This window comes from Rhynchophorus ferrugineus, unplaced genomic scaffold (genome assembly GCF_030347505.1).
Source record: "Rhynchophorus ferrugineus isolate W39M unplaced genomic scaffold, kcgeb_rfMv2 rfM5, whole genome shotgun sequence".
Taxonomy (NCBI): domain Eukaryota; kingdom Metazoa; phylum Arthropoda; class Insecta; order Coleoptera; family Curculionidae; genus Rhynchophorus; species Rhynchophorus ferrugineus.
In genome coordinates this window covers 10,283,589-10,298,729 of record NW_027472584.1, presented here as the reverse complement: position 1 = coordinate 10,298,729, position 15,141 = coordinate 10,283,589, and the positions used below count along the sequence as shown (strand labels likewise).

The following is a 15,141-nucleotide window of genomic DNA, read 5'->3' as shown; positions in this document are numbered from 1 at the left end:
TTTATGTGGCAACTCTTTCGCACTTTAAAATTACAATTTAAGTATAATTTGAGTTGAACCCATTGTAAAAAATACCACCTACAAGGAAAATGATTAATAATCTCTCTCTCTCTCTCTCTCTCTATGACTAATTCTTTTTTTGCACACCATATAATTAGTTTAATAATAATTTGCTATGATTTCTTTTATTCTTAATAATAGTAAAACAGAGGTTCCTTTATTCAAAAATAATTCGTGCAACGACAAAATCCATGAGTCATCAACGGTTATAACATTTTATCAAATCAATAGCAAATTGTTTTACTCGATATCCAGCATCACAATGCAATAACAACTACAATAAGAAACATATTTCACTGATTGTATTGTTTCCAATTTTCTTTAATCACTGTTCGTCATGTCTTGTTAATTAGCAAATAAAACGAGAAAAAAAACATTATGTGAAGTTGTACCATGTATTTGAATTCATTTTGAATATCAATCAATAAGTCTTCATAACAGACAGATATTATATTTAGATAGATATAGTATATCCAATAAAGCAGCTAATTTGAAGTTGCGGAATCAAATTTGAACTTTGCTTTATTTTGACTCTGACGTAATAAAATTCTAATGAAATAATGAAACAAAAACGTGATCAAATATAATTTATTTTAACATTATAGTACATCTAATACATATATTATCGAAGGACTTAAACTACAGTTAATTGTACAGTCACAATAGTTTATAGGTTAGGGTTATTTTGCACACCGCCTATGAGGTAGAGTTCTAGCTGCGTATTTTTATGTTGTGGTAACCCCTGGAAGCCTAATTCACCTAATGAACAATTGTAGGTCCAAGTTATTTTACAAGGATATTTTACTTTCATTAGAGAGCATATTTACCTTTTTACTTTTAATTTATGTGTTTTTCGTTGCCGTGTTTCCAGTCAGCTTCATATCACTGTCTTTCTTCTACTACTACTTGCATATTTTTTTATTTATAAAGTTAGATTTACCACTACATTCTTCTTATATATATATATATATATATATATATATATATATATATATATATATATATATATATATTGCCAAAAATATCAATATTTCTCTCGGTGCAATCTAGATGATATATGGATATTTGAATCAGCTTATAAAAAACAATTAAATGTTCTTTTATAATGCTTGAAAAAAAATTTTTTTTTGAAAAAATATCGAAAAATATTGTGTTACAAAAATATCGATAAGTCAGCTTCATATCACTGTCTTTCTTCTACTACTACCTGTATATTTTTTTATTTATAAAATTAGATTTATCACTGCATTCTTCTTAATGCATTTGCCATATCTACAAAACAGTTAATATTCATTCTCTCCTCATATATTCTAACCAAACGCTCACAAACGCATACTCTACAATCCAATCTATTAATTATATACCCACCTTTAGTTGTTTCCACTCTCATCATCTTATCAGATCCTCCAAGTTTCTTAACAACTGATTTTCATATCAGAGCAAAAACATGTTATGCTTCATTTTTCCATCATAGTCGCCCTTGGACTCTAACTCTACTTACTCTGCTTCAGGAATAAAACCACTCCTGTTTCCAGCATGAAGAACAATAGGTCTGCGATAAATTATTAAAAAATATTATGACCAACAAAATCTAATCAAATGTTTTTCTAACTTTTACCTTTTTCCATCGACATTTGTTATTTTTACTCCTTTTTTATAGCGTCTTCCCAAGAGTGGCCCAATATTCCATTTTCAAGTATCCATATATCGTCTAGATTGCACCGAGAAAAATATCGATATTTTATATATATATATATATATATATATATATATATATATATATATATATATATATATATATATATATATATATATATATGGCTTTTTTCAAAAATAATAAAGGCCACAATAAATCGTTATAAACAAACCCAAACCAGTAGCATTTGATGGGTACTGCTTTTCACTAGACTTAACATTTAAGTACTGAACTACAATAAGAAACTTTTATCCAGGCTGTAGTTATTAATGTATCGAAATATTCCCTGGTTTTTATAATTTTACTACTTTCAATAAAGTTAAATTTTATTTGATTTATCAAAACCGACACAACATTATTCTTCAATAAGCACTGACAAAATACTATAAAAAGATTGATGCCAAAATGTTCAATCAATGTATTTAGAATATATTTTATAAAATTGTTGGTTAACCAATAAGAATAAAGGTAAACAATCAACATTACAGAATTTGAAGTTAGAAAATTAAAATATAATCTCATTATTACATTCAGATTATTTAAAAGTTGCTTCACCTGATTCCTCCACTAATATTATTAAAATAATTCGTAATATTAAAGCATTATTTCAGCTAGAAAATCCGGCTTAATTTTATTTCAGGCTCACGCGCATCTTCTTCAGGTTTTCGCTCATTATGGTTAACGTAAATGTTACAGAAAGAAATAAAGACATCAAAAAATATTTTATTTAATCGCTCTCGGCTTAGTCTCTTCAATTTAAAGACAACTATTCATGGAATTAACGGAAATACGTTTTCCTTTGTTTCTAATCATAATCATTATATTATTTCATGCCCTAGACTATTATATGAGGTTTCTTACGATGAAATTATGACATTATTTCAGCTAGATGCTTTTTTAGTTAATAATTATCTTATTATTTATTTATTTATTTATTTATTTATTATATTTATTACTCTTCGTTTTTGTTTTCGGTGTCATTTAATTCATAAATGTAATATAATATTTTTACTGTACAGCATATTATTGTACTTATCTGTCGCATATTGATATCAATTAATTGTATCCAAAATTTAAAAGTTAAATAATTTATATCTGCAAATCATTGAGTTTATTACAATTTTTTGTTACTTATTGAAACAATTTATCGAAATTAATATTGATATATTTATTCAACAAAATTTAATTTACTATATAATAATTTATTTCACTACATTTACTAAATAGAAATAAAACTATTATATAATAATTTCAATCTAAAATTCGATGATTATAAAGTATAGAATTAAAGTTCTTTTAAATGTTATTTCTCTTATTATTATTTTTAAATGTAAACTATTTTTTATTGATTTATTAAATATTTTATTTTTTCAATTTTTTAAAGTAAGAAGTTAATGTATTTTCGCTGGATATTTTAGTTATTAAAATAAAATAGTTAAGTAGAATTATAAACATATGATATTTATTATAATATCGAGTTTTAAGAAATTTGGTTTAAAAGAATAGACATGTTACATATATAAAAAATAAAATATATAATACCATTTCTAGTCTTCAATAATTCGTTGATTATTAACATTAGTGAAGGAGAATTATAAATATATTTAACAGTTGATTGTGAATAGAAAATAAGTATTATATAATTAGATTATCGCGTTTCAAGGAGTCTAATTAATGTTTACATTTAACAAAAAATATGATCCATTAAAAAAAAATTATTTGTTGTACTAATAAAACACCATAATTGTTTCCTGTTTAACATATCTTTAGTTTAGTTAAAGATATTTTATTATTTATCTGAATGCCTGATTCTTGATTTAGATTAGTTTTACTGTATGGCATCTTATTTGTAATATTTGTCTATTATATATATACAAATCCGTTAGTACTACCCAAAATTTGTTTCATACCTCTTTTCGAAAAATGGATATAAATATAGTTGATTTATATCTGCGAATAAATGAGTTTATTACAATTTTTTGATACTTATTGAAATAATTTATTCCAAAATCGTTTATTACAATTATTAAATCACAATCCAAATTAATTATATATTAGAAAACCAAGAAAATGTCGTAGACTTAGTTATGGAATCCCAAAATGTTGAGCTTAAATTGTATTATTAGCAAGCCAATATCGAGGATTATATTAGTATGTTTAATTATACATTGATGAACATATATTTTCCTAGTTTTATTTTAATTTAGTAATAAATCTGTCTGAAATAACCCACATAGACTAATACATGGCTCTTTGTACAAGGCTTGAATGTTAACATTTAATTTTAAAAAATCAGTGTTAATGTTTACTTTTCCAGCTCTAATTAGAATTTCAATATTTCTAGAATTCCTTTAAAGGCTAGATTTCAAGTAAGAGGTATCTGAGAATATCCTATAGAAAAGTGGTCTCTCATAATTTTTTGATGCCATATATTTAGAAGTAGCGTTGGGAATTATCGACTGAAAACAGTCGAAACAGTCAATAGTCAAAAAACTAGCGACTGAAAATAGTAATTACTGCATGTTTCGACTGCTTTTTTCAATTCGTGATGTCACGAAGATGTACTAACCCTTTCCTGTATAAATTGTGAGAGAGGAAAGGTCGGAGGTAATTACTTGGAACAGTTAATTTTATATGTGCTTATATTTTCCAAAGGTAGAATAAGCGAGAAGAAAAGGAAAAATATAATTACTGAATACTATTAACATGCAATTAATAATTTCATTTTAACCGAAGTAGAATTACTTTTATATTTGAATATTCTGTGGATCTGTAAATGGAATGGAATTTTTCTATGGAATGGAATAATACCCCACAAATGTTTTATCGTGTTTTAATATGCTAATTGCTATTTTCAAATAATATACTATAATAAATATAGACAATACAATAGAACTTAAACAAATTCTAAAAACTAAAGATGTACAATAACTATAAATACTAAATAAAAATTACACATATACTAATCATAGAAAAAAAAAGTAATTCATGACACAGTTAAAAATGATCGCACAATAACTACTAGAGCTTTTTTAAATAAAGTATATGCTTTATTTATTATTGAACGGAAATATTTTTTAACAAAAATCGAGAGAGTAATCGAAATATTACCTATTATTGGCATAAAAATAGTCAAATTATTTATCATTCATAATTTTAATCTTTTTGCCCTATTACATTAACAATCTTGAAAAATATCGTTCCAAAATGTTACTATATTAATATATAATATATTGTTATTTACAAGGAAACTACCAAAAAAATCATAAAACTATGTATATTACATATAAATCTATGTAAGCATAAATTGGGGACATTTTTGTCAAGGTCGCGGCTAGTACGAGAGAGTCAGAACGTTAAAAATCAGTGGAATGAAACTAATAGAACAAAAATAGTAACTAAAAATACACGACAGAAACAGTCGATAGTAAGTAGTAACAAAGTCAGTCGGACCGAAAATAGCTGAAAACAGTCGACCGAAACAGTCACTGCTAAAAAGTAGTAAAATCAGTCGAACCAAAACTAGCAACTGAAACAGTCGATAGCAAAAAGTAGTCAATTACTAAACAGTCGATAGTCTATTTCAGTCGATAGTTCCCAACACTATTTAGAAGGAATGAATGTAATAAATCTTCGATGCTTTATTCATCTCAACAAATGCTATAAAACCATACACATCTTTCTTAGTTGATCTAGGGACTTGTATTTGTGTCTCATTGCAAAAATAAGCATTTACGTTCCTAAGAATTGTCAGACTCACTGTGTGAACTATGCCAGAATATAACAGAAGTCAAGGTGCTCTGGTTCGATGTCTTGGTTTTAAACCAATTTTAATTATTTCTTTTTACTGCCTTTGCATTTTATCTGAGGAGTAAATCTAACAGCAATTATCTGTCTGGGTCTTGAATCATTTACTTTCTTGTCTAAGAAGAAAAACAAAAGAGCATTCTTTATGATGTTTTCTATATATTGTCTATTTTTTCTTTCATGAAATGAGATTCAAACATTGTTATATATACAGGTAGACCGGACACTTCGAAATAACAAACTTATTGTTCAAAATAGTATACAGGTGATAAGCTAAAATTGGAATATTAATTAATTAATTTCAAATATCAAAGAAATATATTCGTTTGAAATATTTTGTTTTGCTTCGTCAATAAATGAAAGTAGAATTATTTATATTAATACGATTTACTTGAGTATGTAATCAACAGTCTTGTGTATAGTTTTACATCGTAAATTTTAACTACCAAATTTTGCAGTATCATTTCCTAACATTCTTGTTACAAAAAAATAATGTAGTTCTATAAAGGAAATAATTATATTAATACCAATGAACATAATATACTTAATAATTAATTTCAAATATCAAAAAAATATATTCGTTTGAAATATTTTGTTTTGCTTCGTCAATAAATGAAAGTAGAATTATTTATATTAATACGATTTACTTTAGCATGTAATCAACAGTCTTGTGTATAGTTTTACATCGTAAATTTTAACTACCAAATTTTGCAGTATCATTTCCTAACATTCTTGTTACAAAAAAATAATGTAGTTCTATAAAGGAAATAATTATATTAATACCAATGAACATAATATACTTAATAATTAATTTCAAATATCAAAAAAATATATTCGTTTGAAATATTTTGTTTTGCTTCGTCAATAAATGAAAGTAGAATTATTTATATTAATACGATTTACTTTAGCATGTAATCAACAGTCTTGTGTATAGTTTTACATCGTAAATTTTAACTACCAAATTTTGCAGTATCATTTCCTAACATTCTTGTTACAAAAAAATAATGTAGTTCTATAAAGGAAATAATTATATTAATACCAATGAACATAATATACTTAATAATTAATTTCAAATATCAAAAAAATATATTCGTTTATAATATTTTGTTTTGCTTCGTCAATAAATGAAAGTAGAATTATTTATATTAATACGATTTACTTTAGCATGTAATCAACAGTCTTGTGTATAGTTTTACATCGTAAATTTTAACTATCAAATTTTGCAGTATCATTTCCTAACATTCTTGTTACAAAAAATTAATGTAGTTCTATAAAGGAAATAATTATATTAATACCAATGAACATAATATACTTAATAATTAATTTCAAATATCAAAAAAATATATTCGTTTGAAATATTTTGTTTTGCTTCGTCAATAAATGAAAGTAGAATTATTTATATTAATACGATTTACTTTAGCATGTAATCAACAGTCTTGTGTATAGTTTTACATCGTAAATTTTAACTACCAAATTTTGCAGTATCATTTCCTAACATTCTTGTTACAAAAAATTAATGTAGTTCTATAAAGGAAATAATTATATTAATACCAATGAACATAATATACTTAATAATTAATTTCAAATATCAAAAAAATATATTCGTTTGAAATATTTTATTTTGCTTCGTCAATAAATGAAAGTAGAATTATTTATATTAATACGATTTACTTTAGCATGTAATCAACAGTCTTGTGTATAGTTTTACATCGTAAATTTTAACTACCAAATTTTGCAGTATCATTTCCTAACATTCTTGTTACAAAAAATTAATGTAGTTCTATAAAGGAAATAATTATATTAATACCAATGAACATAATATACTTAATAATTAATTTCAAATATCAAAAAAATATATTCGTTTGAAATATTTTGTTTTGCTTCGTCAATAAATGAAAGTAGAATTATTTATATTAATACGATTTACTTTAGCATGTAATCAACAGTTTTGTGTATAGTTTTACATCGTAAATTTTAACTACAAAATATTGCAGTATCATTTCCTAACATTCTGGTTACAAAAAATTAATGTAGTTCTATAAAGGAAATAATTATATTAATACCAATGAACATAATATACATTCATGTTATATCTAACTTTGGATTATATATGTTTATAAAAGTCTAACAATGGAAAGTGATCCATAGCTTAATATCCGATATGATATTTTGTTAATTAATCACGTGTTTTATGTTATCATATTATAAATATCTTACAGCTGCGGTAGTAAACTTAAAATGAGTTCAATAACTTTCGTTTTGTATATAGTACGTAAGAGAATCAATGAAATTTTGTAAATATTAATACTACGCTGCTATAATTATACCCTATTTTTGAAAATTTGCGTGAAACACTTTGTGTTTAATATTATCTATTTTTCTAATGAAACCTGTCTTATCAATTTATTTATTTCCGTAATATGCATTTTTATTTTTATTTGCAAATAATATATAACACCATTATTAAAATAATTTTTAATTACTGTAAGGGTTTGTTTATAAATCGGTCATGTACGTGGAACACTTCTGGGATCTTATATTTAGAAAACTATAGATGATACAATTCTTCTTTGATCTGTTGAGTTGTTGAGAAGACTTAAGCTATAGGTATTTTTGATAAAGATTCTTCTTGTTCTGAAACATAATTTTGTCTGTTACTGCACTCAACCCAATTGAAGAATTTCAAGATATTCTTATAATTCATATGGATATGAAAAAGTAGAATTATTTATATTAATACGATTTACTTTAGCATGTAATCAACAGTTTTGTGTATAGTTTTACATCGTAAATTTTAACTACAAAATATTGCAGTATCATTTCCTAACATTCTGGTTACAAAAAATTAATGTAGTTCTATAAAGGAAATAATTATATTAATACCAATGAACATAATATACATTCATGTTATATCTAACTTTGGATTATATATGTTTATAAAAGTCTAACAATGGAAAGTGATCCATAGCTTAATATCCGATATGATATTTTGTTAATTAATCACGTGTTTTATGTTATCATATTATAAATATCTTACAGCTGCGGTAGTAAACTTAAAATGAGTTCAATAACTTTCGTTTTGTATATAGTACGTAAGAGAATCAATGAAATTTTGTAAATATTAATACTACGCTGCTATAATTATACCCTATTTTTGAAAATTTGCGTGAAACACTTTGTGTTTAATATTATCTATTTTTCTAATGAAACCTGTCTTATCAATTTATTTATTTCCGTAATATGCATTTTTATTTTTATTTGCAAATAATATATAACACCATTATTAAAATAATTTTTAATTACTGTAAGGGTTTGTTTATAAATCGGTCATGTACGTGGAACACTTCTGGGATCTTATATTTAGAAAACTATAGATGATACAATTCTTCTTTGATCTGTTGAGTTGTTGAGAAGACTTAAGCTATAGGTATTTTTGATAAAGATTCTTCTTGTTCTGAAACATAATTTTGTCTGTTACTGCACTCAACCCAATTGAAGAATTTCAAGATATTCTTATAATTCATATGGATATGAAAAAGCTTTCTCCAAAAAGGTACTATTGATAAGGAGCACACACATATTTGTAAACTGTTTGCAGATGTTGAATAATCTACAGAATGAGCCCTCTTGACGTTACTTGTATTTCCTCTCAGTTTCTTTCAGCAAGAAAACGTGCATGAGTCCTCATCATAGCAAAATCGCATATACTAAAATAGGAACTACTCTCACATCCAATAAAATCCATCAATTTTATCGCAACTATTTCGTATTTAAAGATATTAAAACATAAATCAACGAGAAAACCTCTAAATATTAGGTTGGTGCAGAACCAACCAGTTGAAGGGTTAGTGCAGTTGTAATTCTAGAGAGAATATAAGGAATCGCCGGTTTGGTGGCGCAGTGGTAAAGGCTATGGGACTACTGTTGCGATAGCCGCGGGTTCGAATCCTGATCCCAGTCACGCCAGTAACCAGGCCGGGTAAGACCGGAAGTCTTCTGGGATGATTTCTAAAGTTGGTCACTCGCCAGTCGGTAGGCCTAATGTTGAGGACCGTGGTTCGGAGCCCACGTTAAACTTTAGGCCCAGTCCAGATAAACCCATAGTTGGTAAAAGGAATAAAAGGAAATAAGAAAATATTGGACTACATATCTTGAACTGAAGGAAGTATTTGACATTCAACCGTCGTAAATATTATCCAGGATAATTTTTTATTTCGTCTATCGAAACAAAACATCAAATAACGAAGTACAAATTAAGGTCAATAACTTCAAATTTTTATCTCTGTATTTTAGCTTTACAACTATTTATATTCACTAACAAAAAAAGTTAAATATGTAAGTATAATTCAAATAATATACTATTAGTCTGATTTGATGCAATTATTATTACTTGATATTATGAATATGGCAAGTCAATTTATTTTCTGATTGATTTCTATTTTTTTTTCTTTTTTGAGCCACAAAAATAATTCTATGTTTATATGGTGTTATTATTTGTTTCATTTATTTGCTGTAATTTCTATACGTATAAAGGTAGATATTATTTCAACTAATGCAAGGTAATTAAATAAAAAACGTACTTAATTACATATATGTAATATTGTTTGAGTTATATTGTCTCATTTATTTGGCTGAAAAAAAAACATAGGAAAAATATGTCTGGTGTAATATATATTTTTTAATATTCAACAAATTTCTGGTTAATTAAATAAAAATATATGGATATTTTGTAGGGAATGTTAGTTAGTTATTTCATGCTATGACATTTTTCACAATCATATTTATTAATGACGGTATTTATTTATATATAAATTCATACACATAATATATATTAATAAAAAAAACAATTTATTATTTATTGTGGGCGTATATACAGTCAATATTTTATTTTTATATCATATTGGCTTGATATGAAACTGTTCAACTGCCATTAAATATATTAATATTAATAAATTTTTATAAAATTAATCAAATAAGCAAATATGACTTTTGAGGTAAATATTAAATTGCAAATATCTGGTTGCATAACATTTATATTTTAAAAAAACTGTCTCAATGGAGCAATATGTTTTTATATGTTTAACTATCAATAGGTTTTAATAAAACCTTACGTACCAAGTTATCAATATTTTTATCCTTTTTTTATAATATCTGATATATTATAATTATATAAACATTCCTACAAAAATATATAGTAAATAGTTGGGTATTAAGTCCATTATCCAGTGTAATATTCACTTCAGACTGTTTATTATGAGTAAGTTCCCAGAATGTGACTGCCTCTACCCGCGAATGAATAGCGTAGTTTCCACGTAAACGAAGTCCGTCCCTGATCTGAAAACGCAATCGCTATACGTTCTTTTAGCTTCGTATTTTTATTTCCTACGGATGGCTTAGCAATAATTTTCATTATTATTTTCAATATTTTGAAGGCATTCTTGTATACACATTTTCCAATAAGTTTAATATTAAGACCACAAATTAATTTAATAATTATAAAGGTTTTAATTAGGGACGTAGATTTTTTTGAATTTACTTTTTTTTATTTTTGATTCCTACTAATTTTTTGACTATTAAAATTATTAATATTTACTTGTTGATATACTATGTTAATAATACACTATGTTGATGGTTCAAATAAGAAATAGAACTATTATTTCATTCTAAAATATATGTATAAAATATATATATAATTGGAGTTGATTTAGATATTATTTCTCTCATTATTAATTAATTTTAGTTTTAAACACAATATACATGTTAGGTACATAAAAAATAACATATATATTACCATTTCTGGTTTATAATAATTCGTTGATAATTAAAGTAATAATATTAGTGAAGGAGAATTATAAATATTTTTTACTTGATTAAAAAACATGTTAGGTATTTAAAAAATAATTTGTTGTTTATTAAAATATCAATATTAGTTTTGTTGTATGTTAAACAAAATATAATAATTTTCGATTAGAAATATCCTTAAGTTTGGTTATTTTATTATTTTTCTGAATGCTTGTTTGAATATATTGGTTTTTGTAGTTATTTAACAAATTAGTGAAGATAAATTATAAAATATGGTTAATATTTGCATTACATTTTATACAGAAAAGATAAGATAAGGTATTAAATAAGCATATTTTATATTTAAGTATTATACATAGTATCCGTTATATTTATATTATATATATATATATATATATATATATATATATATATATATATATATATATATATATATATATATATATATATATATATATATATATATTTATAATATTTGAAATATAAATGAAACAAATACGTAAAAGCTTATGTTGTTATGAATTGTATATGTAGACACATTTTATATATGATTATAATAACTATATTTTTAGTATGTTTTTGATATACGAGTGCTTCATTTTTAAGAAATAGTAATTTTTATATAAGGGCAGTTAATTTTTGCTTGATTTTTTTGTGGTTATTTAATATAAAATAGCGAAAAGAACATAAAATGTTGTTAATATGTAATAATTAATTGGCAATAATTTAGTTTTAAAGTGTATTACATATTTAATAAAGATTTTAATTTTCTATGTATCTATTTTATTTTATATAGAAAAGCAAAAATATTAAAATTGTTTAGTTATTTTGAAATAATCTAATGTGTTTTTATCAATTTTTATATGTAAAATTATTTTATACGTAGAACATGTTCATTTATGATTATAACTATATTTTTTTTTATATTGAAAATTAATTCATTTTATTAAATGAGTTTATTTATTTGTTGAACGATAATAATATTATGTTTAGTTTGCTCAAATATTGAAACTAATTCACAATCACATTCACTTCACAAAATTCAAAATATTAGGTTCATAATATTTTTAAATAAAGGAATAATAATCTTAACTAACAAAAGCAATTAATATTACTCTGTACCATTAAAATTTATTTTATATAGAAAAGTTAAAATATTAAAATAGTATAAAAGTTAATAAAAATGTTATAAAGTTTTTTTGAAATAATATATATTTAAAAATTAAGTTTGTTTTTATAAATTTTATATGTAAAACTATTTTGTTCGTAGAAAATATTTATATATGATTATAATAACTATATTTTTTGTATGTTGAATTTTTTTATATGTGGTTTAATGCGGAGATTCTTTACTTACTGAACGATAATAATATTATGTTTAGTTTGCTTAAATATTGAAAGTAATTAGAATTTCACCAAATTCAAAATATTAAATACATAATATTTTTAAATACAGGAATAATAACCTTAAATAACAAAAACTATTAATATTATATTGTAGCATTATAATTGTATTTATATCATTTTCAATATTTTCTATATATCTATTTTTTATAGAAAAGATAAAATATCAAAATTATATATATATTAATAAAAAGGTTATAATTTTTTATTGAAAACTTTGTTCTTATAAATTTTATATATAAGAATATTTTGTACCTAGAAAATGTTTTTGTATGATTATAATAACTATGTTTAATATTTTTGTAAGTTATTTAGTGAGGAGGAAATATTACATACATAAGAACAAGCCGGATAATCAAGTTGATTTATTTAAAACGTAATTTTAATAATATGTTTAAATAGAAGAATAATAACCTTAAAAAACAAAAGCAATTAATGTTATACTGTAACATTAAAATTATATTTAAATTATTAACAATATTTTCTATGTATCTATTTTATTTAAGAAAAATATTAATATAGTGTAGATATTAATAAAAATGTTGGGGAGTAATATTGAAATAATATATATTTAAAATGTAAAGATGTTCTTGTAAATTTTATTCTTATTAAAATATTTTGTACGTAGAAAATGTGTAATAGCTATATATTTGGTATGTTTTTAGGTTATTTAATGAGTAGGGAATGTTAAGTATATAACAATAAGCAGGATAATCAAGTTGATCAATTTAAAACATAAAAGTAAAGTTGAATTGTCGTTGTCGAAAAGATTTTTCTCTCGATCGAAAGCAATTGAAGTTTTTTTTCGGGCAAAAAAATAAAAACGTTAAGCAAAGAATAGTACCAATCCCGAAGTGTATTCCCGGCAATACTACGAAAGATTCCGAATTTCTCCTACGTGCAGCAGATAAGAAATAAGCGTAAAGTTTCGGGTATGAGCTGAGTCCTGCCCTGAATACCGGAATCTGGCAGCGCGCGATCCCAACGTCCACGTGAATCAGTCCTTTGTGCGACTTTGTGCTTGCCGGTCGCTTTGTACCTCTTTAGGAAAGGCCGTTTTTTTTCTCTCGAAATTTAAAGTTCTGCAGTTGGTTTGCCGCTAGCCGTCGTCGAATTATAAGCACGATGTACGCTTATCTTTCTCTTCATCGATCGGACTTGTTATATTGTGTTGTGAAAAGTGAACGTGTGTCACCATTCTCCGATGGATTACTTTTATGTTAATAAGTGTAAGTTGTATTTTCCTCATTTTTTTGCCCGGTATCTTGTTTATAGACAAGATTCACTACGCCGTAGGTCACAAAATGAGGGACCGGTTCCCGATTTTATATGTTAAGCACGGCCGTAATTTTTTTTCTCTCAAAATACGCTGAATCTAACTTGCCATCTTCGACTACCGCATCGTTTATTAAAACGATATATTCGTTTTATTGGCGGTTTCCATTGAATTCGTCCCAGCAGTGGCACTCTTTTGCATACATTTAAGGAAATCTCTTTAATTGGCGTTACCTACTACGAAATAAAATAATATACTACCATTATTTTCAATTTTAATCGCCTTTCAAAATCCTCCGTTTATATTATAGAGTTCTATATATATTTTAAAAGATTTATATTACTAGTTATTCATAGTGAATTTGCTTAATTAACTAGAAACGGTTATCAAGTAAAATGAAAAATTCTGGTACTGTACTTAGTCTATAAAAATATTGAGAGTGATTCATAATAATAATGTGGAAGAAAATATAAAAAACCATAGCCTTTCACATTTTTATTTATTAGTATAAATGTGTTTCCCGTGATTACGGTGATTTTTGTATTGGTGTTTTTTTTTTGTTGTGCAATATACAAGACTTAGAAGTGAACATAGTTGACGAGACGTGTACTTTTAATTGTTCGACGAGTAAGTGAGTGAAAAGTGAGCGTGAACTATTTCCCCCCCAAATGGATAACTCTTATGCTAATAAGAATAAATCGTGTTTTTCTCCGTTTTTTTTTCTTCACTTGTTCTCGTTTAGAGACAAGATTTATACTCGGTGGTATGCACAAAACGAAAGACCGGTTGCCGTCGCTGTATTCTCGATTTAAATGTTAAATGCGGTCGTATTTTTTGAATAAAGACCGTGGATCTGTCTTGCCATCTTCGACTGTCCCATTGCTTATTAAACGATCTCAAAAATATCCCCTTTATTGACGGTTTGCATTGAAATGATTTCAGCAGGAGCATTCTTCTCTCGATGTTTTATTTCGCTTTATTTACTTTACCTTTTAGGAGTTACAAATCTTGCATCTTTTTGTTTGGCGATACGTTTTTTTTTTTTGGTCTCCCGAAACAAAACTTGTATACGCATATTTTTTTTAGGAATACGCTT

The 15,141-nt window shown here is 25.0% G+C and overlaps 1 protein-coding gene across 19 annotated transcripts in view; it reads left to right on the top strand.

Annotated features, from left to right (window-relative positions):
- Cirl (Calcium-independent receptor for alpha-latrotoxin) overlaps positions 1 to 15,141 on the top strand; it is a 608,365-nt gene that overhangs the window by 393,500 nt on the left and 199,724 nt on the right. For 4 of the 19 annotated variants that reach the window (XM_076405297.1, XM_076405293.1, XM_076405288.1 and 1 more), the window contains exon 1: positions 13,714 to 13,998. The exons of the other annotated variants lie outside the window; for them this stretch is intronic. The gene's annotated coding sequence lies outside the window, so the exon portion shown is untranslated. Of the gene's footprint in view, positions 1 to 13,713; positions 13,999 to 15,141 lie in introns of those variants that run through there. 19 annotated transcript variants of the gene reach the window in all.